The sequence below is a fragment of the Pristiophorus japonicus genome, chromosome 20 (genome assembly GCF_044704955.1).
Source record: "Pristiophorus japonicus isolate sPriJap1 chromosome 20, sPriJap1.hap1, whole genome shotgun sequence".
Lineage (NCBI taxonomy): Eukaryota > Metazoa > Chordata > Chondrichthyes > Pristiophoridae > Pristiophorus > Pristiophorus japonicus.
Window position 1 is genome coordinate 11,227,272 of NC_091996.1, and position 22,113 is coordinate 11,249,384.

The window sequence follows — 22,113 nt, forward strand, 5'->3', positions numbered from 1 at the left end:
CTTTGGGCCTGTGGAACAGCTTAATCATCTCTTGCAACTCCGCTGGGATGCTGGACTAGCTCCCATGGAGGACGCAGTTTTTTTACCAAGGACAGTAAAGCGTCCAGGCTGGTCCAGGTCCTGATCTGACGGGGGACTTTTCATTTTCGAATGCATCCATTACCATGAGCAAGTCCGCTGGCTGTGCCATTTCCACCCTGGTGGTGGGCAATGGCAGCCGACTGAGAGCATCTGCGCAGTTCTCTGTGCCCGGTTTGTGGCGGATTACATAGTTGTATGCCGACAGCGTGAGCGCCCATCTTTGGATGCGGGCAGAAACATTGGTGTTAACCCCTTTGCTCTCTGAGAACAGCGATATGAGCAGCTTGTGGTCAGTTTCAAGCTCAAACTTGAGACCAAATAAGTACTGGTGCATTTTCTTTTACCCCGTAAATGCATGCCAGAGCCTCTTTTTCAATCATGCTCTAGATCCTTTTGGCCTTGGACAAACTCCTGGATCCAGAAGCGACCGGTTGCAAAATCCCCGATTCATTAGCCTGTTGTAACACACACCCGACCCCGTATGATGACGCATTGTAAGCTAGCACTAATCCTTTACAAGGGTTATACAGGACAAGCAGTTTGTTTGAACACAACAGATTTCTGGCTTTCTTAAAGGCAGCCTCTTGTGAATTCCCACATACCCAGTCATCTCCCTTGCGCAGTAGCGCATGTAGGGGTTCTTGCAGGGTACTTAACCCAGGTAAGAAATTACCGAAATAGTTGAGGAGTCCGAGGAACGATCGCAGCTCCGTCACGTTCTGTGGTCTTGGCGTGTTCTTGATGGCCTCCGTCTTGGCGTCAGTGGGTCTGATGCTGTCTGCTGCGATTCTTCTTCCCAAGAACTCGACCTTCTGCACCAGGAAAACACACTTCGAGTGTTTCAATCTGAGTCCCACGCGATCCAACTGACTAAGGACCTCTTCCAGATTCTTCAATGGTGTCCCGACCTGCAACCAGTATGTCATCCTGAAAAACCACGGTGCGAGGAACCAACTTTAGCAGACTCTCCCTGTTCCGTTGGAGGATTGCCGTGGCCGACCGAATCCCGAACGGGCATCTGTTATAGATGAGCAGATCTTTGTGCGTGTTGATGCAGGTGAGGCCTTTCGAAGATTCCTCCAGCTCCTGCATCATGTAGGCCGAGGTCAGGTCCAGCTTGGTGAATGTCTTCCCTCCAGCCAGCGTCGCAAATAGGTCGTCTGCCTTGGGCAGCGGGTACTGGTCCTGTAACGAAAAACGGTTAATCATTACTTTATAGCCCCCACAAATTCTAACCATGCCGTCCTCTTTAAGTACCGGGACAATCGGACTAGCCTAGTCATTGAATTCCACTGGTGCGATGATGCCTTCTCGCTGCAGCCTGTCCAACCCAATTTCAATTTTCTCACGCATTATGTACGATACAGCCCGTACCTTGTGGTGGATGGGTCGCATACCGGGAACCAAATAGATTTTCATTTTTGCCCCCGAGAAGCTTCCAATGCCTGGCTCAAACAACGATGGAAACCTGCTCAGAACCTGGGCACATGAGGCATCGTCAACGGACGAAAGCGCTCGGATGTCGTCCCAGTTCCAGCTGATTTTTCCCATCCAGCTTCTGCAAAACAAGGTGGGGCCATCCCCTGGCACAATCCACAGCGGGAGTTCGTGTACTGCTCCATCATAGGAGACTTTGACTTCTGCACTGCCAATTACAGGGATTAGTTCCTTGGTGTAAAGCATTAGTTTGGTGTGAATGGGGCTGAGCTTGGGCCTGTGTGCCTTTTTGCCCCACAGCCTGTTGAAGGCCTTTTTACTCATTATGGACTGACTCGCACCCGTGTCCAGTTCCATAGATACTGGAATGCCGTTCAGTTCAACTTTCAACATTATTGGTGGACATTTCGTAGTGAATGTGTGTACCCCGTACACTTCTGCCTCCTCGGTACGTCTCCAATTCAGCCTGATCCACAGTGGATCGATTTTCCTCTGCAACGTGGTGGTTTGCAGGGTTTGCAGCTCGCCTGCACATTCGTTGGAGGTATCCCATTGTTCTGCAACCGTTGCACACATAGTGCTTGAAGTGGCATTGATGGGGCCGATGATCACCTCCACAGCGCCAATAAGATGTTAACTGCCTTGCATTACCGATTGATGGCGGACTCTGGCTCATCTGAGGTCGTGCAGCAGCCGGCATTTACGTTCTGCCATGTATATTCCTGTTCTCAAACAACTTTACTTTGTTCACAGTACTGGCTGAAACTTCTTTACTCTGCGAAATCCGTTTGGTGTTGTCACTGGTGGACATAAATACCTGGACTATCGTTATGGCTTTACTTAGATTCGGAGTTTCAACAGTCAACAGTTTGCGAAGGATTGCCTCATGGTCAATGCCCAGTACAAAAAAGTCTCTAAGTGTTTGATCTAGGAATCCCTCAAATTCGAAATGTCCTGCGAGGTGCCTTAGTTCGGCGACGTAGCTCGCCACTTCCTGGCCCTCTGACTGTTGACGCGTGTAGAACCGATACCTCGCCATCAAAACGCTTTCCTTAGGATTTAGGTGCTCCCGGATCAGCGTACACAATTCTTCATAGGATTTATCTGTTGGTTTTGCCGGAGTTAGGAGATTCTTCATGAGGCCATAGGTTGTTGCTCCTCAGACAGTTAGGAAGATCGCCCTTCGTTTGGCAGCTTTCTCGTCCCGTTCCAGCTCATTGGCCACAAAGTATTGGTTAAGTCTCTCCACGAAGTCCTCCCAATCGTCCCCTTCTGTGAACTTCTCCAGGATACCAACTGTTCTTTGCATTTTCGCGCGGTTGTTCGTTACCTCGTCGCCAATTGGTACGTTCATAATAAAGGATGAAACTGAGTACTGTGTACAATGAACAAGTGTGACCTTAGCTCCTTTAATAAGACTCCAGAGTGCAGGTACCTCGTGGGTGGCCTGTTTATATACCGTGTTCCCAAGGGATGTTGGGATCCCTTGGGACTCCAACAGGTAGGCCCTCTGGTGGTAGTGTAATACAGGTTACAAGGGGTTAAATACATAAGTGTTACCATCTCCTCTTCCCCCATGTCAAGTAATGTTGCCGACACCTGTCGTCGAAGCTCTCACGTAATGGGTGAGATTCCAGGTGGAGGCGGTGACACCGATTAAATGCACCTCCACACCTTCAGCATAGTGGGGGAAGGGAGCTGATTTAGTGGTTTATCGTAGAAACCGTGCAAAGATTTGATTTATACCTTCCAGTTCTGTCTCCGTGTTTTGAAGTGCAATGAATTGTAAGGAACTGTATTTCTGTTGCTGGTGAAAACTGGATTGGTTTAAAGAATTGAACAGGTTATAACACAGAGCAACTGCCAGAGATTGTATCCAAATAATTCTGTGGGCTTCTGTCAATTTTAATCTTGTAATCTAAAAATGCAATCTTAGAAAACAAAAGAGAATTGTTGAAACTGTTCAGAAAGCTACGCACAGACGTACTTCTTGATCTAAGGTGTTTTGGCGACTGAATTCAAGCCGTTTAATGGAGCAGGTGCTTATCTTAGTTCTTGTGTTAAACCCTTCACAGAAGGGATCTTTTAGTTAGTGTTAAGTATGGAGAAAAAGTCAGACTGAACACTGTGAGCTCAAAATAAAGTGTGACCATAGTCTTTTATTGCAGGTCTCCAGAGGGCCTCTCCAACCTGTGAGGCCTCCTTAAATACCTGTGCTCCCAAGGGATTATGGGATCGCTTGGGACTCCAGGGTATGAATCCTCTGGTGGTTGTACAGAGTAAATAAAAGTTTACATATGTAACAACACTCTTCGCCCGCCCACCCCACCCCCCAAAGTCAATAGTGTAACTATTTACAATGTGAGTCGATCTGGGGCCCTTCTTGCCCTGGTTAATCATCTCGGTGTGAAAGCTGGTATTGGGCCCTCAATGGGCTGCTGGGCGGCCTGGTGTGTTGGGTCCTGCTGGGCTGCTGTGGATGATGGGTTCTGCTTCATGGTCAACCGTGGTGCTGGTTGCCACTGGTGTGTATGTTGCGGGATCTAAAAAGGTAGGATCCAAGGTGGATTGCTCAGGATAGTCCGTGAATCTGAGTTTGATTTGGTCCAAGTGTTTCTGGTGAATGAGTCCATTTGAAAGTTTGACCCAAAACACCCTGCTCCCCTCTTTGGCCACGACAGTGCCGGGAAGCCGCTTGGGACCTTGTCCATAATTCAATACAAATACAGGATCATTGATTTCAATCTCACGTGACACTTTTGCACTATCATGATATGTACTTTGTTGAAGCCGCCTGCTCTCTACCTGTTCATGTAGATCAGGGTGAACTAACGACAGCCTTGTCTTATTACAGGTCATGAATTCTTTGAACTCAGCACTGGTAAAACATGGCCCGTTGTCGCTCACCAGGACATCGGGTAGGTCGTGTATGGCAAACATGGCCCGCAGGCTTTCAGTAGTGGCAGCGGATGTGCTAGCCGACATTACCTCACATTCAATCCACTTGGAGTACGCATCTACAAACACAAGGAACATTTTACCCAAGAAAGGGCCTGCATTGTCGACGTGTACCCTAGACCACGGTTTGGAGGGACAAGGCCATAAACTTAGCGACTCCTCCTTGAGTACATTGCTTAACTGCGAGTCATGTATTACATCTGTGAATGCAGGACTCTAAGTCCGCATCGATACCGGGCCACCACACGTGGGATCTGGCTATCGCTTTCATCATTACGATGCCTGGGTGGGTACGGTGGAGATCACTGATGAAGGTGTCTCTGCCCTTCTTGTGGACCACTATACGATTGCCCCACAGAAGGCAGTCTGCCTGTATAGACATTTCATCTTTGCACTGCTCTAACGGCTTTAACTCTTCCTGCATTTCCACAGGGACACTGGACCAGCTCCTGTGAAGCGCACAGCTTTTAACTAGGGACAATAAGGGGTCCTGACTCGTCCAGGTTTTGATCTGCCAGGTAGTGATGGGTAATTGCTCACTCTCTCATGCTTCCATAACCATGGCTAGATCTGCAGGCTGCGCCATTTCCACCCCTGTGGTGGGCAATGGCAGCCTACTGAGAGCATCGGCGCAGTTTTCTGTGCCTGACCTGCGGCAGATGGCGAAGTTGTATGCGGACAACGTGAGCGCCCATCTCTGGATGCGGACCGATGCGTTTGTATTCATTACTTTACTCTCGGAAAACAGGGATATGAGTGGCTTATGGTCAGTTTCCAATTCGAATTTTAGCCCAAACTGGTATTGTTACATTTTCTTTAGCCCATAATCACACGCTAACGCTTCTTTCTCAATCATGCAGTAGGTTCTCTCGGCCTTAGACAGACTCCTGGATGCATAAGCAACCGGTTGCAGTTTCCCGAAATCATTAGCTTTTTGCAATACACACCCGACGCCATATGACGACACATCACATGCTAGTACCAAACGCTTACATGGATCATACAACACAAGCAATTTGTTTGAGCATAACAATTTTCTCGCTTTTACAAAGGCATTTTCTTGGCTTTTGCCCCAAACCCATTCATACCCTTTCCATAGTAAGACATGTAGTGGTTGTAACAGTGTGCTGAGACCCGGTAAGAAGTTACCAAAGTAACTCAGGAGTCCCAGAAACGACCGCAGCTCCGTCACGTTCTGTGGCCTCGGTGCGTTCTCGATTGCCTCCGTCTTCACATTGGTGGGCCTGATGCCATCCACCGCAAGCCTCCTTCCCAAGAACTCTGCTTCAAGCGCCAGGAAAACGCACTTCGAGCATTTTAACCTGAGCCCCCACGCAGTTGAGTCAACTAAGAACATCCTCCAGATTCTGCAGATGCTCGGCTGTGTTCCGATCTGTGACCAAGATGTCATCCTGTAAGACCATGGAGTGCGAAACCGACTTCAGTAGACTTTCCATGTTTCTCTGGAATATCATCACCGCCGCTGGTCGAATTCAAAACGGGCATCTGTTATAAATAAAAAGACCTTTGTGCGTGTTGATACAGGTGAGACCCTTCGGTGATTCGTCCAGTTCCTGCATCATGTAGGCTGAAGTCAGATCCAGCTTCGTGAACGTCTTTCCTCCTGCCAGCATTGCAAAGAGGTCGTCGGCTTTTGGTAGTGGGTATTGGTCCTGCTGAGAGAAATGATTGATAGTTACTTTGTAATCGCCACAGATTCTGATGGTGCCGTCTCCTTTGAAGACGGGAACGATCAGACTGGCCCAGTCGTTGAATTCGATCGGTGAAATGATGCCCTCTCGTTGCAGCCAGTCTAGCTCGATCTCTACCCTTTCTCTCATCATGTACGGTACTGCTCTCGCCTTGTGATGGATGGGTCGCACCCCCGGAATTAGGTGGATTTTCACTTTTGCTCCTTGGAATTTTCCAATGCCTGATCCGAACAGCGAAGGAAATTTGTTTAAGACCTGGGCACACAAAGTGTCATCAGCAGGCGATAGTGCTCGGACGTCGTCCCAGTTCCAGTGTATCTTTCCCAGCCAGCTCCTGCCGAGCAGCGTGGGACCATTGCCCAGTACCACCCAGAGTGATAGCTTGTGCACTGCTCCATCATAGGAGATCTTAACGGTAGCATTGCCAATTACGGGAATCAGTTCTTTCGTATAAGTTCTTAGTTTCGTACGAATTGGAGTTAAGACTGGCCTTGAGGCCTTGTTGCAACACAGTCTTTCGAAAGTCCTTTTGCCCATGATGGACTGGCTCGCGCCCGTGTCCAGTTCCATTGACACCGAGTGTCCATTTAGTTCAGCATTATTGGGGGACAATTTGTGGTGAATGTGTGCACCCCATGTACCTCTGCCTCCTCGGTCTGAGGCTCTGGTTCGTCGTGATCCTCCGTTGATCTGTCCTCCTCTGCAACATGGTGGTTTGCAGGATTAACAGGATTAGCAGCTTGCCTGCACATATGTTGGAGGTGTCCCATTGTTCCACAGAACTTGCAAACATGCCCTTTGAATCGGCATGAATGGAAACGATGATCACCCCCGCAACGCCAACAAGGTGTTAATGGCCTTGCGTTCATCACCCTTGATGGTGGACTCAGACATCTGTGGACGTGCAGCTGCAGGCATGTGGGGCCTGCCCTGTACGTCATGATTCAAAAACAACATCACTTTGTTCACAGTACTTGTAGCAGCACTTGTGTGATGAGAGATTTGCTTAGTATTGTCACTGGTGGCAATGAACGCCTGGGCTATCACTATGGCCTTACTCAAGGTTGGGGTCTCTACAGTCAAAAGTTTGCGAAGTATGGTTTCGTGGCCAGTGCCAAGTATGAAAAAGTCTCTGAGCATGTGCTCCAAATGTCCTTCAAATTCGCAATGTCCTGCAAGGCGTCTAAGCTCGGCGACATAACTCGTCACTTCCTGGCCTTCAGACCTTTTGTAGGTGTGGAACCGGTACCTCGCCATCAGAACGCTTTCCTTCGGATTCAAATGCTCCCGGACCAGTGTGTACAAATGATCATATGATCTCTGTGTTTCGCTGGGGTGAGCAGATTCTTCATGAGACCATATGTTGGTTCCCCACAGACGGTGAGGAGGATCGCCCTTCGTTTGGCAGCGTTCTCTTCCCCATTTAGCTCACTGGCCACGAAGTATTGGTCGAGTCGCTCCACAAAAGTTTCCCAATCATCTCCCTCCGACAATTTCTCCAGGATGCCCACTGTTCTCTGCATCTTTGGGTTCGCTTATCTGTATCTCGTTGCCAGTTGTTAAGTATGGAGAAAGAGTCAGACTGGACACTGTGAGCTCAAAGTAGAGTGTGACCGTAGTCTTTTATTGCAGGTCTCCAGAGTGCCTCTCCAACCTGTGAGGCCTCCTTAAATACCTGTGCTCCCAAGGGATTCTGGGATCCCTTGGGACTCCAGGCGATGAGCCCTCTGGTGGCTGTACAGAGTAAATATATAACCGTTAGCTCACGGCACAAATATATTGTCCTACGCAAACGAAATGGACGTTCCCTAGAGTGGTTCTTGACCTATTTTACTTTATTTGTATATGTTCATTAGGCAGGCTGAGAATTGCATTAATATGACTAGTTCTCAACCAAGCACACACAAGTGCACACATGTATGCATCTGTCAGTAACTGTGGCTCTCTACTTTACATTAAAGCATTTCTGCTTGGCTTTTGCTGCAATGGGACTCTGTCTCAGGTGGGCTGCTTTTTGTGTATGATGTCCCCACATTGCCACTAGGTGACAGAGTTTGCAGGATGTGTCATGCCCTGTGTCAAACTGAGTCCACTTCTGCCAGATCCAAAACCAGACAGGGGACTTTTAGGTGCAGGAGGAGGGAGGGGGTGGGGTGGGGCGAGTGGAGGAGGAGGAGAGGGAGTTGGGAGGGTGGTGGAGGGGGAGTAAGGAGAGAGTTTGGAAGAGGAGCGCGGGGAGATGGAGGAGGGATGAGCCAGGAGTGAGGGGGAGAATGGAGGGGGAGCAGGGAGATCAAGGAAGGAGTTGGGGGAGGAGGAGAGGGGAAGGTGGAGGTGGGGGAACAAGGGGGAGTGTTGCAATGGAGAGGGAGTGGGTCGGGGAGATGGGGGAACGAGGGGGAGGGTTGCGGTGGAGATGGAGGGGGAGCAAGGAGGGAGTTGAGAGGGGAGGCTGGAGGAGGGGTGGGAGGTTGGTAGTGGGAGTTGAGAGGAGGAGGGGAAGGTGGAGGAAGAGGAGAGGGAAGGTGGAGGAGGAGAGAACGATGAGGGTGGGTGGAGGAGGAGAGGGAGGGTGGAGGAGGAGAGGGAGGGTGGTGGAGGAGGGGAAGGTGGTGGTGGAGGAGGAGGAGGAGAGGGGAAGGTGGAGGAAGAGTGAACAATGAGGGAGGGTGCAGGAGGAGAGGGAGGGAGTGTGATTGGTAGGGGGAGGAACAAGGAGGGAGGGAGGAGGAGAAGATGGAGGAGGGCAAAGTGAGGAGGGGGAGGATTTATAGGATGGTGATTTGAGCCCTGTCTTTGTTGCTGAGGAATATTCTTGTATCCTTAATAAGTAGTGACTCCTCGTCAGAAGGTGAAATAAATGATTTCTGTATTATTAATGAAAGCCTGTTTGGATGGATGGTAGCATGGATGTGAAACTGTGCTCGTCTGCCAGTGGCAACTGATCACCGACTTGCAAGGCTAAACCTCTGTGCTGGGGTAGATGTTCCCGGGAAACTGGCTGCTCTCTGACCATAGGAGCAGGAGGAGGCCATTCAGCCCCTCGAGCATGTTCTGCCATTCAATGAGATCACGGCTGATCTGCCATCTAACTCCATGTACCTGCCTGAGGTCTATAATCCCTTAATACCCTTTGGTTAGCAGAAAGGTATCGCTCTCTGACTTAAAATTAACAATTGACCCAGCATCAACTGCCATTTGCGGAAGAGAGTTCCAAACTTCTACCGCCCTTTGTGTGTAGAAGTGTTTCCTCATTTCCTGAAAGGTCTGGCTCTAATTTTTAAACTATGCCCCCTAGTCCTAGATTCCCCAACCAGCAGAAATAGTTTCTCTCCATCTGTTCCCCTTAATATCTTGAAAACTTCATGCAAATCGATGTTCTTCATGCCAGAGTCGAGATAGTGAGTGTTGGCAAGTTATTTGCCTTCGGGGCGGGGGCGGGGGCGGGGGGGGGGGGCCCCCCCGAGTCTGTCCGCCGTGACTTGACATCCATGTGTGCTCACGCTTCCCGGCTGGAGACACGAGATAACCGGTTGAGAGAGGGATGATGCAGGTTGAACTTCCCTTGTCCGGCACCCTGTGGACCTGGCCTGTTCTGGATAAGGGATTTTTCCGGACGAGGGGTGGTCACGTTAAATTGGATGGTACAGGTACTGAGCAAAGGGATATTGCGGCTTCCTGGCTTGGGGCTGGCAGTGCGGCAGAGAGATCGTGGGGAGGGGGCACGGTGGATCGCGGGGTCAGACCAGTGATTGCGAGAGTCAGCAACGAGGAAGGACTTCAATTTGTTCACGTCGGAGTGGCCGGGAATGGTGCCAGACGAGGGGTGGTGCCGGGTAAGGGAGTCCCTGGATAAGGGAGGTTCAACCTGTATTTCCCTTTCCAGCCCCCTCATTAACCCGAGGTCACTGCGACACCAATCTTGACCCAGGTTAGATCAGTCAACTCAGCAAAGGCCAGGGATCAAATGTGGAACTTTGATCTGTCTGATTCTGTGCCACGCAACTGTTCTTGGGAGCAAAGAAAGACCTGCATTGGCATAGTGCATTCACAACCACTGGACATCCCAAAGCGCTTTACAGCCAATGAAGTACTTTTGAAGTGTAGTCACTTGTAACGAAGGAATCACCTATTTGCGCACAGCAAGCTCCCACAAACAGCAATGTGACAATGACCAGATTATCTGTGTTTTTTTCGTGATATTGATTGAGGGATAAAAATTGGTCAGGACACTGGGGAGAACTTCCCTGCTCTTTTGAAATAGTGTCATGGAATCTTTTAAAGAACGAAATAACTTGCATTTATATATAGCGCCTTTCATGACCCCAAGACATCCTAAAGCATTTTACAGCCAATGAAGTACTTTTGAAGTGTAGTCACTATTGGAATGTAGAAAACGCGGCAGCCAATTTGCGCACAGCAAGCTCCCACAATCAGCCATATAATCTGTTTTAGTGACGTTGATTGAGAGATAAATATTGGCCAAGGCAGAGGGGATAACTCCCTTGCTCTTCTCCGAATTAGTGCCATGGGATCTTTTACACCCACCTGAGAGAGTAGATGGGGCTTCGGTTTAACATCTCATCTGAAAAATGGCACCTCCGACAGTGCTGCACTCCCTCGGTGCTGCACTGGGAGCATCAGCCTGGATTCCTTGTGCTCAAATCCCTGGAGTGGGGGTTGAACCCACAACCTTCTGACTCGGAGGCGAGAGTGCTTCCCACTGAGTGAAAAGAATCTCTAAATTGTCCCATGCATTGCTGGAACACTTCCACCAGTGCAAACACACTGCAGGATGACAGTGGGTCTCGAAGCGGTTCCCCAGCGCGTTGCCTGCTGCGTGCCGCTTGCTAAATGACTGTCAGACCGGATGCTTTAATTACCCATACAGTTAATTATCATGTTCCTGTGCTGTGGGATTTTCACCAGCTCCAAGTGCCAGGAACAGTTATTTTTATTGGTGCTGGCTTTTGCTGACTGCATTGGTGTGCGTTGAATGAGATGTTCTGTTACTGTGAATGGTATCATTTCCGCCCACCCCCAGGGTTTTCCCGAGCTGCTTTTCCCACTTTCAGAAGAGGTTTACTTGTTGGTGTTGTGTAGTCAATAACTCAATAGACTGAATACTGTAAACTCCGAACAGATACAAACCTGGCTCTACTTTATTAGGACCCAAAGTGCTTACATTACAAGATGGCTGGCCTTTTATATCTGGGGTACATCCCAATGACCTCCGACAGTGACGCCATCTGGTGGCTAGTAAATCCAAGCATACATACATGACAATATCCCCCTTTAAGATATTAATAATGGTCTTTTTACAAATTGAGATGATCTGGGACTGTCTGCTCCCGAGTTGAACATCTCAGTTCAACTCCAGCCTTGGGTGAGTGTTCTGAGTCTGTTCTCACTGGGGGCTGGGTAGCCGATCTGATGGGAGTGGCAATGACCATGTCAGGGATTGAAAGTCCAGATTCATTGATGACAGCGGAGTCCTCTGATAACTGAGGGTAGGTTGGTTGGTCACTGATTGTGTCTTCCTCAGATAGTTCCGGGTCATCCGTGTGCCGCAGCTTTATCTGATCGTGTTTCCTGCATGTCTGCCCATTCTTGAGCTTACCGGTAAAAACACTGTTACCCTCCTTGGCCATAACAGTACTGGTGATCCATTTGGGACTTGACCATAATTCAGTACATACACAGGATCATTGATAGAAATGTAGCATGACACAGTAGCACGATCATGATACCCTTGCTGACTTTGACGTCTGTATTCGACACGATTATTCAAGTCAGGGTGGACAAGGGAGAGCCTGGTCTTGAGATCTCTCCATCAATAGTTCAGCAGGGGAGACCCCCCCGTTAAGTGTATGGGGTCTTGTCCTGTAACTAAGCAATATGCATGACAAACGAGTTTGCAGTGAACCTTAAGTTACACGTTTCATACTCTGCTTGATGGTTTGGACCACACGCTCTGCTTGTCCATTGGATGCGGGTTTGAATGGTGCTGACCTCACATGTTTGATACCATTGAGTTTCATGAACGCTTGAAACTCCATACTGGTGAAGCAAGATTCGTTGTCGTTTACAACAATGTCAGGCAGACCATGCGTAGCAAACATGACACAAAGGCTCTCAATGGTAGCTGTGGATGTGCTGGATGACATGATTGCACACTCTATCTGTTATATATGTGAACTTGTAGTTACTCTGTACAGCCACCAGAGGGCTCATCCCCGGAGTCCCAAGGGATCCCATAATCCCTTGGGAGCACAGTTATTTAAGGAGGCTTCACAGGTTGGAGAGGCATTCTGGAGATCTGCAATAAAAGACTAAGGTCACACTTTACTTTGAGCTCAGTGTTCAGTCTGACTCTTTCTCCATGCACTACAACTGGCGATAAGATACAGATAGCGAACCCAAAGATGCAGAGAACAGTGGGCATTCTGGAGAAATTTTCAGAGGGAGATGATTGGGAAACTTTTAAAGCGACTCGACCAATACTTCGTGGCCAACGAGCTAAATGGGGAAGAGAGCGCTGCCAAACGAAGGGTGATCCTCCTCACCATCTGTGGGGCACCAAGAATCTGCTCACTCCAGCGAAACCCATGGAGAAATCGTACGACGATTTGTGCACACTAGTCTGAGAGCATTTGAACCCAAAGGAAAGCATTCTGATGGCGAGGTACCGGTTCTACACCTACAAAAGATCTGAAGGCCAGGAAGTGGCGAGTTATGTCGCCGAGCTAAGACGCCTTGCAGGACATTGCAAATTTGAAGGACATTTGGAGCACATGCTCAGAGACTTTTTCGTACTTGGCATTGGCCACGAAACCATATTTCGCAAACTTTTGACTGAAGAGACCCCAAACTTGAGTAAGGCCATAGCGATAGCCCAGGCATTCATTGTCACCAGTGACAATACTAAGCAAATCTCTCATCACACAAGTGCTGCTACAAGTACTGTGAACAAAGTGATGTTGTTTTCAAATCGTAACGTACAGGGCAGGTCACACATGCCTGCAGCTACACGTCCGCAGATGTCTGAGTCCACCATCAAGGGTGATGAATGCAAGGCCATTAACACCTTGTTGGCGTTGCGGGGGTGATCATCATTTCCACTCATGCCGATTCAAAGGATACATTTGCAAGGGCTGTGGAACAATGGGACACCTCCAACGATTGTGCAGGCGAGCTGTTAAACCTGCAAACCACCAGGTTGCAGAGGAGGATCACGACGAACCCGAGCCTCAGATAGAGAAGGCAGAGGTACATGGGGTACATACATTCACCACGAATTGTCCCCTGATAATGCTGAATGTTGAACTAAATGGACTCCCAGAGTCAATGGAGCTGGACAAGGGGGTAAGCCAGTCCATCATGGCCAAAAAGACTTTCGAAAGGTTGTGGTGTAACAAGGCCTCAAGGCCAGTCTTAACTCCAATTTGCACGAAACTAAGAACTTACACAAAAGAACTGATTCCTGTAATCGGCAGTGCTACCGTAAAGGTCTGAAGGAGCGGTGCACAAGCTACTGGGCGATGGTCCCACGCTGCTTGGCAGGAGCAGGTTGGGAAAGGTACTCTGGAACTGGGAGGACATCCGAGTGCTATCGCCTGCTGACAGCACTTCATGTTGCCCAGGTCTTAAACAAATTTCCTTCGCTGTTCGAACCAGGCATTGGGAAATTCCAAGGATCAAAAGTGCAGATCCACCTAATTCCGAGGGCGCGACCCATCCATCACAAGGCGAAAGCAGTACCGTACATGATGACAAAAAGGGTAGAGATCGAGCTGGACTAGCTACAAAGAGAGGGCATCATTTCACCGATCGAGTTCAACGAGTGGGCCAGTCCTCAAGGGAGACGGCACCGTTAGAATCTGTGGCGATTACAAAGTAACTATCAGTCGTTTCTCTCTGCAGGATCAATACCCACTACCAAAAGCCGACGACCTCTTTGCAACGCTGGCGGGAGGGAAGACGTTCGCGAAGCTGGATCTAACTTCACCCTACACGATGCAGGAACTGGAGGAATCATCGAAGGCCCTCACCTGCATCAACACGCACAAAGGTCTTTTTGTTTATAACCGATGCCCGTTTGGAATCCGATCAGTGGTGGCGATATTCCAGAGAAACATGGAAAGTTTACTGAAGTCAGTCCTGCACACCGTGGTTTTCCAGGACGATATCTTGGTCACAGGTCGGAACACAGTCGAGCACCTGCAGAACCTGGAGGAGGTTCTTAGTCGACTTAACCCTGTGGGGCTCGGGTTAAAATGCTCAAAGTGCGTTTTCCTGGCGCCTGAAGTGGAGTTCCTGGGAAGGAGGATTGCGGCGGATGGCATCAGGCCCACCAACACGAAGACGAAGGCAAATGAGAACGCACCGAGGCCACAGAACATGATGGAGCTGCGGTCGTTTCTGGGACTCTTGAACTACTTTGGTAACTTCTTACCGGGTCTCAGCACCCTGCTAGAACCACTGCATGTCTTAAAGGGGGCAAATGGGTTTGGGGCAAAAGCCAAAAAAATGCCTTTGTAAAACTGAGAAAATTGTTACGCTCAAACAAATTGCTTGTGTTGTATGATCCATGTAAGTGTTTGGTCCTAGCATGTGATGCGTCGTCATATGGCGTCGGGTGTGTATTGCAAAAAGCTAATGATTTTGGGAAACTGAAACCGGTTGCTTATGCATCCAGGAGTCTGTCTAAGGCCGAGAGAGCCGACAGCATGATTGAGAAAGAAGCGTTAGCGTGTGATTATGGGCTAAAGAAAATGCATCAATACCTGTTTGGGCTAAAATTCGAATTGGAAACTGACCATTAGCCACTTATATCCCTGTTTTCCGAGAGTAAAGGGATAAATACCAATGCATCGGCCCACATCCAGAGATGGACGCTCACGTTGTCCGCATACAACTACGCCATCTGCCACAGGCCAGGCACAGAAAACTGCGCCAATGCTCTCAGTAGGCTGCCATTGCCCACCACAGGGATGGAAATGCCGCAGCCCGTTGATCTAGCCATGGTTAGCCAGAGTGAGCAATCACCCGTCACTGCCCGGCAGATCAAAACCTGGACAAGCCAGGACCCCTTATTATCTCTAGTCAAAAACTGTGTGCTTCACGGGAGCTGGTCCAGTGTCCCAGTGGAAATGCAGGAAGAGATAAAGCCGTTCCAGCAGTGCAAAGATGAAATGTCTATACAGGCAGACTGCCTTCTGTGGGGCAATCGAGTAGTGGTCCCCAAGAAGGGCAGAGAAACCTTCATCAATGACCTCCACAGTACCCACCCAGGCATTGTAATGATGAAAGTGATAGCCAGATCCCACGTGTGGTGACCCGGTATCGATGTAGACTTAGAGTTCTGCGTTCACACATGTAATACATGCTCGCAGTTAAGCAATGGACCTAGGGAGGTGCCGCTAAGTTTATTGTGTTGACCCTCCAAACCGTGATCTAGGGTAAATGTCGACTATGCAGACCCGTTCTTGGGTAAAATGTTCCTTGTGTTTGTAGACCCATACTCCAAGTGGATTGAATGTGAGATAATGTCGGTTAGCACGTCTGCTGCCACCACTGAAAGCCTGCGGGCCATGTTTGCCACTCGTGGCTTACCCGATGTTCTGGTGAGCGACAATGGGCCATGTTTTACCAATGCTGAGTTCAAAGAATTCATGACTCGTAATGGGATCAAACATGTCACATCTGCCCCATTTAAACCAGCGTCCAATGGTCAGGCAGAGAGAGCAGTGCAAACCATCAAGCAAGGCTTGAAGAGGATAACTGAAGGCTCACTGCAGACTCGCCTTTCTCGAGTCCAGCTTGGCTACCGCACGAGACCACACTCACTCACTGGGATCCCACCTGCTGAACTGCTCATGAAAAGAGCACTTAGACAAGGCTCTCATTAGTTCACCCTGATCTACATGAACAGGTAGAGAGCAGGCGGCTTCAACAATGTGTATACCATGATAGCGCAAATGTATTACGCGAGATTGAAGTCAATGATCCTGTATTTGTACTAAATTATGGACAAGGTCCCAAGTGGCTTCCCGGCACTGTCATGGCCAAAGAGGGGAGCAGGGTGTTTCAGGTCAAACTTTCAAATGGACTCATTCACCGGAAACAAATCAAACTCAGATTCACGGACTACCCTAAGCAACCCACCTTGGACCATACCTTTTTTGATCCCCCAACATGCACACCAGTGGCAACCGACACCATGGTTGACCACGAAGCAGAACCCATCATCCACAGCAGCCCTGCAGGGCCAAACACACCAGGCAGCCCAGCAAGGCTAGCTGCACAGCAGTCCAGCGAGGGCCCAACAAATGATTCAACAACACCAGCTTTCACACCGAGACGATCAACCACGCAAGAAGGGCCCCAGATCGACTCACATTGTAAATAGTTACCCTATTGACTTTGTGGGGGAATGTTGTTATATATGTGGACTTGTATTTACTCTGTACAGCCACCAGAGAGCTAATTCCCTGGAGTCCCAAGGGAGCCCATAATCCCTTGGAGCACAGGTATTTAAGAAGGCTTCACAGGTTGGAGAGGCACTCGAGACCTGCAATAAAAGACTCGGGTCACACTTTACTTTGAGCTCACAGTGTTCAGTCTGACTCTTTCTCCATATATTACACTATCCACTTGGAATAAGCATCCACCACAACTAAGAACATCTTTCCCAGGAAGGGACCTGCAACGTCGATGTGGATCCTGGACCATGGTTTAGATGGCCTTGACCACAAACTCAGCGGTGATTCCGCTGGTGCTTTACTTAGCTGCATGCAGGTATTACACTGATGTACACATGATTCCAGATCAGAATCCATTCCAGGCCACCATACATCAGACCTGGCAATAGTTTTCATCATGACAATACCGGGATGTATGTTATGCAGATCATGCACAAATTTCTTTCTGCCTTTCTTGGGCATAACAGCATGATTAGCCCACTGTATACAATGTGATTGAATGGATAGTTCGTCTTTGTGATAAATGTAAGGTTTGGTCTCCTCACACATTGGTCTGCCATACCCAAGCAAATCACCAGTAAGGATACAACGTTTCACAACCGATAATATCGGGTCCTGGCTGATCCAGGTCTTAACTTCTTGGGCCGTGATAGGGCATTCACTTTCAAAAGCACCCATGACTAACAGTAGGTCTGCTGGTTGTGGCATTTCCACCTCCAGTGTGGGCAAACGGCAGACGGCTCAATGCATCGGCACAATTCTCAGTGCCAGGTCTATGGCGAATGACATAATCATAGGCAGATAATGTCAGCGCCCACCTCTGGATGCGGGATGATGCATTGGTATTGATACCTTTGTTGTCCGAAAACAATTAAATGAGTGGCTTGTGATCTGTTTCCAGTTCAAACCGAAGACCAAACAGGTACTGATGCATCTTTTTAACCCCATACACACCGTCTAGTGCTTCTTTCCACCTTTGACAAACTTTTTGAGGCATATGCAACAGGTTGTAATTTGCCAGACATTAGCTTGTTGGAGCACGCAACCAACTCCATATGACGAAACATCACTGGCCAATACTAGACGCTTACATAGATCATAATGTACCAACAGCTTGTTAGAGCAAAGCAGATTAGTAGCTTTCTCAAAAGTTCTATCTTGAGACGCACCCCAAACCCAGTTGTCGTCTTTTCTTAGCAGCATGTGCAGTGGCTCTAATAAGGTGCTCAATCTAGGTAAGAAATTACCGAAGTAGTTGAGTAGACCAAGGAACGAACGCAGCTCCGCCACATTCTGAGGCTTGGGTGAATTTTTGATGGCCTTGTTTTTCGAATCTGTAGGCCTAATGCCATCAGCAGCAATTGTCCTCCCCAGGAATTCGACTTCCGGTGCCATGAAGACGCACTTCGAGCGTTTCAGTCTGAGTCCCACTTTGTCCAGACTATGTAGAACCTCTTCCAGGTTGTTCATGTGTTCGGCGGAGTCACGACCTGTGACCAGTATGTCATCTTGGAACACGTCGGTTTTGGGGATGGACTTCAGTAGATTCTTCATGTTCCTCTAAAATATGGCTGCAGCCGAGCGAATTCCAAAAGGGCACCTGTTGTAGATAAACAGTCCTTTGAGTGTTGATGCACGTAAGTTTCTTCGACATGTCGACCAACTCCTGTGTCCTGTATGCCGACGTCAGATCCAGTTTTCTGAACGACTTCCCCCCCCCGGCTAGCGTTGCAAACAGGTCATCAGCCTTCGGTAACGGGTATTGATCCTGTTTTGATCGTAACGTTGTAGTCTCCACAAATCCTGACAGTGCCAACATGGGAACAATGGGGCTGGCCCATTCGTTAAATTCGACCGGTGATATGATCCTTTCACCCTGGAGTCTGTCCAGTTTGATTTCGACCTTTTCCCTCATCATATACGGAACTGCCCGAGCTTTATGATGGACGGGTCTTGCATCCGAGTCCCCGTGGATCTGCACCTTGGCTCCCGTGAAATTGCCGATGCCTGGTTCAAACAGCGAGGGGAACTTGCTCAGCACTTGAGCACATGGAGTATCCTCCGACGACGACAATGCTTTGATCTCGATCCAGTTTCATTTGATTTTTTCTAACCAGTTCCTGCCGGACAGCATTGGACCATTGCCTGGAACAATCCATAATGGTAAATCGTGAAGCGCACCATCATAGACACCTTGATTACTGCACAGCCAATCACCGTTATGAGTTCTTTAGTGTACGCACACAACTTGGCATTGACTAGATTCAGCTTGGGCCTCACAGCCTTAGTATCCCACAGCCTGTCTAATGTTCTCTGGCTCATTATTGATTGACTCGTACCCGTGTCTAATTCCATCGATACCAGCACACCATTAAGTTTTACATTAATCATTATCGGTTGGCTCTTTGTTAGGAACGAATAAGTCCATACACTTCCTCCTCTGGTATCTCAGATTGCATATCCAGATCCGCGCTATACTGGCCATCATCCTCCACGTGGTGTGTAGCAGCACGCTTACTCAGTTGCGGACATATGTGCTGGAGATGCCCCACTCCCGAACAGCCTTTACAAATATACTGTTTAAACCGACACTGATGATGCCGATGATTTCCCCCACAACACCAACACGGTGATATCGGAGTCATTCCCGTTGGCGGACTTTGAGCAGCCACAGGTTTCGCGTACGCAGTCGGGTAGGCCCTGCCATATGCAGCTCTGCCAAACGATGATACTATCTTGTTTACAGTATTTGCCGAGTTCTGAATTTTCAATGATATCTGCTTTAAGCTTTTGTCTGTTGTCATGCATGACTGGGCAATCGTGATGGCCTTGTTCAAATCCAACATCGCCGCCGCCAGTAGCTTACGCAGGATCATCTCATGGTTGATGCCGAATACAAAGAAGTCCCGCGGCAAGTGTGCCAACGCAGTTTCGAACTTACACGGTCGGCAACGAATTCCGATACATCCTGGCCCTCAGAACAAACGTGCGTATAGAATCGATATCTTGAGATGATGATGCCTTCATCTGGTTTGAGATGGTCACGTACCAGAGCACACAATGTTTCATAGTCCTTGTCTGTTGGACTTAAGGGCGAGAGGAGATTCTTTGAGTCCATAGATTTTCGGACCGCAAACTGTGAGGAGGACCGTCCAGCGTCGAACTGCGTCTGCCTCTTCCTCCATTTTGTTGGCCACGAAGTACTGGTTCAAGCTGGCTACAAAGTCTGCCCAATCTTCTCCCTCCACGAGTCATTCTAGAATTCCAATTGTGCTCATTTTTGCATACGAAGGTTCTTGTTACCTCGTCACCAAATGTTGTGTATGCAATAACTTAATAGACTGAATACTGTAAACTCCGAACAGGTACAAACCTTGCTCTATTATTAGGGCCCAAAGTACTTGCATTACAAGATGGCTGGCCTTTTGTACCTGGGGTGCGCACACGTGCGCACAGCCCGATGACCTCCGACAGTGGCGTAACCTTGGGGTTACATACTGCCATGTATGTAACCCCAAGCATACATACATGGCAGTTGGTCAAATGGCTTTTTATTCTTTCTGTTCCTAAAAATACTTCCATTTTAGAAAAGCTCAGTTCTGCCTGAAATGTGTGTGGTTGTTTTTTGTTTTGGCTTTTCTCTGCTACTGAAAAGAAAGACTTACATTTATATAGCGCCTTTCCTGACTACCGGACGTCGTCTCAAAGCACTTTACAGAGAATGAGGTACTTTTGGAGTGTAGACACTGTTATAATGTGGGAAACGCAGCAGCTAATTTGAGCGCAGCAAATTCCACAAACAGCAATGTGATAATGGCCAGATCTGTTTTAGTGATGTTGATTGAGGGATAAATATTAGCCCAGGACACTTCCCTCTGTCTCTCCCTCCCTCTGTCTCTCCCTCCCTCCACTCTTCTGCGAAATAGTGCCATGGGATCTTTTATGTCCGGGAGGTCGGGAGTCCGAGGGTCCGGGAGGTCGGGAGTCCGAGGGTCCGGGAGGTCGGGATTCCGAGGGTCCGGGAGGTCGGGAGTCCGAGGGTCCGGGAGGTCGGGAGTCCGGGGGGTCCGAGAGGTCAGGAGTCCGAGGGTCCGGGAAGTCGGGTCCGGGAGGTCAGGAGTCCGAGAGTCCGGGAGGTCAGGAGTCCGAGGGTCCGGGAGGTCAGGAGTCCGAGGGTCAGGAGTCAGAGGAGTAGGAGGACCGGAGGTCGGCGAGGAGTTCACTTACCTGCCCTCGGCCAGGCAGGTAAGTGATTGGCTGTTTGATTGGTAAGTATCTCTCTCTCTCTTATAATCAGATAAGTCTAATTAGAGGGATGACAGGGCAGCTCAGTCCTGTGGAGTGCATGTCCTGCGGCATGTGGGAAGTCCTGGACTCTTCGTTCGGCCTAGACAACCATGTGTGCGGGAGGTATCTCCAGCTTCAACTACGCGAGCTCCGTGTTTCGGAGCTTGAACGGCGACTGGAGTCAATACGGTGCATCTGAGAGCTACGTGGATAGCACGTTTCAGGAGGTGGTCACCCCGCAGCTTAAAAGCGCGCAGGCAGAGGGGAAGTGGGTGACCACCAGACGGAGGAAGAACACTAGGCAGGTAGTGCAGGAGTCCCCCCCGTGAGTGCATCTTACTTTCCAACCGATGTTCTCTTCTGAGCACCGGTGAGGGCGATGGTGCCTCTGGGGAGTGCAGCCAGAGCCAAGTCCAAGGCACCACGGGTGGCTCAGCTGCAGAGGGGGGAGGGACAAAGAATAAAAGAGCTTTAGTGGTAGGGGATTCAATAGTTAGAGGAATAGAGAGGCGTTTCTGTGGCCGTAGACGCGACTCCAGGATGGTATGGTGCCTCCCTAGTGCCAGGGTCAAGGATGTCACAGAGCGGACACAGGGCATTCTGGGAGGAGAAGCCAGAGGTCATGGTCCATAACGGGATCAATGACATCGGTAGAAAGAGGGATGAGGTCCTGCAGGCAGAATTTAGGGAGTTAGGAGAAAAATTAATGTGTAAGACCTCAAAGATAGTAATCGCCAGGTTACTACCGGTGCCACGTGCTAATGAGTACAAGAATAGAAGGATAGAGAGGATTAACGCGTGGCTGGAGAGCTGGTGTAGGAGGGAGGGCTTTAAATTCCTGAGGCATTGGGACTGTTTCTGGGGGAGATGGGACCGGTACAAACCAGACGGGTTGCACCTGAACAGCGCCGGGACCAATATCCTCGCAGGGAGTTTTGCTAGTGCTGTTGGGGAGAGTTTAACCTAGTTTGGCAGGGGGATGGGAACCCGAGAACAAATGCAATAGGGAAGGAAGTAAAGCTAAAATTGGAAAGCAAGAATGCAGAAAGTGAATCTATAAGATGGAGGAAACCAGGGTTAGTAAGTAGTAAGCAAGGAAGTCTTCCTGTGCTAAATGGTATATACTTCAATGCAACGAGTATGGTTGATACGTC